Source organism: Ricinus communis, chromosome 1, assembly GCF_019578655.1.
Source record: "Ricinus communis isolate WT05 ecotype wild-type chromosome 1, ASM1957865v1, whole genome shotgun sequence".
NCBI classification, from domain to species: Eukaryota; Viridiplantae; Streptophyta; class Magnoliopsida; order Malpighiales; family Euphorbiaceae; genus Ricinus; species Ricinus communis.
Genome location: NC_063256.1, coordinates 22,488,259 through 22,492,404, shown reverse-complemented (window position 1 = coordinate 22,492,404; position 4,146 = coordinate 22,488,259). Strand labels below are relative to the sequence as shown.

Below are 4,146 nucleotides of genomic sequence, written 5' to 3'. Positions count from 1 at the left end.
TAGTGAGGATGCATTAACATTCATTAGAGAATTTTATGCCATAGTTCATACTTTTCCATTATCTGGACTTAATGAGGATCAACTAAGAATGAGGTGTTTCCCTTATTCATTGAAAGAAAGAGCAAAGGCTTGGTTAATGACCTTGCCTCCTAATTCTTTAAGAAATTGGAATGAAATTTATCAAAAGTTTATGAGTAGATTTTACTCACAGCAAAAGACCAAAGAATTAAGAGGTGAGATTTCTAATTTTTTTCAAGAGAATGCTGAATCTTTTCATAAAGCATGGGAACGCTTCAAATCACTTTTATTGCAATGCCCACACCATGGATTCCCACTCCTAATAACTAACCAATCATTGTATGATGGGTTGACACACCAATACCAATGTATGGTTGATAATGCAGCTGGGGGTGCTATGTTAGAAAGGACACCTGATGAGGTTTATGCCATCTTTGAGATATTAGGAGTCAATTCTCAACAAAAGAGTGTGAGGATAAAGAGAATAGAAGTAAATGAAGTTGCAGAGACCCCATCTTGGAATCCTCTTACACTTGTTGGCGTTCTTCCCTTTCTTCGATCAACACAGAGAGCTTGTTCTTCGTAGGGCACTCTCTCGCCTTATGCGGTCCATCACAGAAGAAACACTTGATACGAGGCTTTTCTCCACCTTTGTCATCCTTGTTGCCATGGTTGCCTCCCTCTTTGGGCTTGTCAAACCTGTAGGAGCCTTCCTTTTTGTGGTGGCGGTCTCCCCCATTCTTTCTGTTGTCGTTCCTTTCTTGGTCAAGCTTGTGCTTGTCTTGCCTCCTGATCTCTATCAAGGATTTGGCCACGGCAATGGCGGTGTTGAGGTCTTGGACACCACGGCGCTCCAACTCCAGCCTTGCCCAAATCTGCAACCCATCCGTAAATGCAAACAAGGCTTCTTCATCGGTATAGTTGGGAATCTCAAGGAGTGTGTCGGTGAATGCTTTAACATACTCCTTGATACTTCCCGTATGTGAGGGTCACCACAACTTAGCCCTTACATCTCGAATAGCATTCTCGGGGTAGAACTGCTTCTTCAAATCTTCTTTGAATTCTCCCCATGAGTTAATGGTGCATGTCCCTTTTTCCATGTCGCCACTCCTCCTTCTCCACCACAATATTGCAGTATCTTCTAGGAAGAGTGCGGCAGCGTCAACCTTCTTGGCTTCTTCTACTAAGCCAAGTGCCTTGAAGTATTGCTCCAAACTCCATATGAAGTTATCAATCTCCTTCGCATTCCTCGAGCCTTTATAAGCTTTAGGCTTCGGAACATCTATCTTCGATGGAGTAGAGACTATCATAGGCACGCTTCCACTACCCTGGATAACTGCCTTTTTGCAGAGGATAAGCTCTTCCTCGGTTGCCACCAACCTAGCAACCATCCCATCAAGCATTTCCCTCAACGTTACAACCTCGACAAGGAGAGTTTTCTCCACAGTCTTGGCTTGTTCTTGACACTTGGGCATCCCCTCGTTCAAGGCAGCTTGCATCCCCTCTTGAAGCTCTTCTCTTCCATTCTCGAGCTCCCCGATGCGTTGCTCTAAATCCCAGAACGTATCTTGTCCTTCAGCCACAGTTAGCTCTATCTTGGCTAGCCTGGCATCCATGTCAGACACAACATCCCTCGACCTTCCTCTCTCCTTCCTTGGTGGCTTGGACGCTTCCGGTTGGTCCTTCACAACCTCACTCTGGGGTTGCCTTACCTCTTCCGAAACTCTAGTAGCCTCACTTGCTCCCGATGTCTTTGTCATTTCAACGATTGTCTAACCTTGCTCTGATACCAACTGTCACGGGCTTGGTCTTTTCTACCAACGAACCGTGCGGCACTAGCTACTTTCTCGCGGAAATAAGTAAGCTAGTCAGCCTTACTCTTCAAATGCTAGGCAAAATGCTAGCTAGGATGGCAAGAAGAACAAAAGAGAGCTTAAGAAAGCTTAGAGAGAACTTCTAGAGAGAGAAACTGTTTGCTCTTCTATTTGATTATGCTTGAATTGCTTGATTACAACTTGATGTTTACAAATGAATTCTCTAAGCTATATATAGGCCTCCACCTCCTCAATGGACGGTGAGGATACATTCGATCTAATGGCTAAGATTAAGTATCTAGAATGTTCTACACACTTCCATACTTATCTACACATTATACAAGCTTCTAGATTATTCTAGAATGTTCCAGATGCTTCCAGATAATTCTAGAATCCTCCCTTGCTTTGTAGCGAACTCTAGAGGCTTCTTGGGCCTTTGAACCTTCGTGCGAGAAAGGGAAATATGCAGGCTGTGACAGCGTACACGGGCCCAGGCGGGCAGCGCATGAGCGAACTGCGGCGTTGGCGGCGGCAGCAGTGCGAAGCGCAAGCGGTCCGCAAGATCGGCGGGGACGAGGCCCGCCGCATAGGCACACAACGCGAACGAACGGGCCCTCAGTGTAGGCAGACGCAGCAGCAGCTTAACGACGCTGTCCGTGGAGATTGGAATTCAAGTTCATGGCTTACTATGCATTGCAAAATTCCAGGGGAGTATTCTATCTTTTTCCTATTTTTCTGTTCTTTATTTTTCTATATGTAATTACATTGAGGATAATGTCAAATTAAAGTGTAGGAGAGGGAAATAGAATATTTTTTCGATTAAACTTTATACGTCATATGCCATGAGAATTAGCAACTTTGGTTAATCTTTTGCAAAATTTTAAATTTTTCCACTCAGCTTTTTCTTATTGTTTTATATAAGAGTCGATGAAAGAATGCTATTACGTTAAGATTCTTGAACTCTTGAGTTAGTTTTTAACATGTATAAATATGAACTCATGAGTTATTTGCACTTAAATGATCAAGTGTTCATCTTTTGTATATGGACATGATGAATAGTTTAGAAACATTCGACATGGGTATGATTAGAAGTGTATGATTTAGATTATGATTTCCTTGTTATTAAATTGGTTTGCCTAAGTTTGTGAGATATGATATGGGCAAGTTTAAAGCTCTAAGTTTAATAATTCTACTCTGCTAATTTTAGTTGCTTAGTAACCGAGGATCTTCATGACCAATGTCGATTTTCACGTAAAAAGGCAATTAAGACTATGAGTATGCAAAGCATCTCAATGTTTGTTTTGTTGAGTAACCAGGTGCATTCATTACCCATGTTTGTATTTGTGTAAAAAGGCATAACATCTCAAGAAAGAAAGAAGTACCCCAAGTATCAAAAATTAAAATCTAAGGGGTATAAAGAAAAGAAAAGAAAAAGTATAAGAGCTTCAAAAGCAAGTAATAAATGCCTATTGATCTCTTGTTTTTGAATGAAAGTTTTTACCTTTTTGAATAGGGTTATGATAATTTGGATTATGCATCATAGTTGTATCCTTTGAAGATAAGTTAGACTATTTGTTGTGAAACAGGTGTGAGGGATTGGATGCTTGAGTCTTTTGATTAACAATGATTGAGTTTATATTTTTAAAGAAAATTATTATGACTAAAGTGTTCTTGGGTTGACATGATCTTTGCATTAGTGAGATTCTTTTGAATAATATCTTTAAGCTGAGTAGGGATGTTTTTCATGATTTTTGCAAAAGTTAATTCTCAGTTGCTATTTACCTGAGGACAAGTAAAAGTTTAAGTGTGGGGCTATTTGATCGGTCCAAATTAGGTATAGATATTTAAGGGTATTTTAAAGCTTTAATGATATATTTTTATATATAAAATGGTGAAAATATGTGCTTTTGTCTCACTTAAGCTTAATGGTTGCTATCTATGCAGCTACAATCTAAAGCAGTGCACCTATCGATGCAGTCTAGCACTAATGGCGAGTATCAAGGTCGTATTCCTCGGGAAAGTGAAAGCCTAGAGTTACTCCTTTGTTCTCTGTTATATTAGCCTAAAATGAATGATGAATAATTCCTAAATTAACTAATAGCTACTCTAATTGTTGTCTAACTACGGCTACTAGGGAAGGATTAATTCAAGTTAAGGAATAACCCCTTGGGAATTCTTGTCTCTAGGGAATGAAAACTAAAGATGGAATTGATTGCTTAAATTCAATTTTCATGGGAAAATCTCTACGCAATTAACACCTTTCTCAAGGACACTAACATCTTAACTTAGATTAATGATGTGTGCTACTTGTGTT

At 40.0% G+C, this 4,146-nt stretch overlaps 1 non-coding gene across 1 annotated transcript; it reads right to left on the bottom strand.

The window, feature by feature from the left end:
- Positions 1-222: 222 nt before the first annotated feature.
- LOC112534900 lies at positions 223-330 on the bottom strand. The gene has a single exon (XR_003079128.2). It is a non-coding gene; the product is annotated as a small nucleolar RNA R71 (small nucleolar RNA).
- Positions 331-4,146: the final 3,816 nt, after the last annotated feature.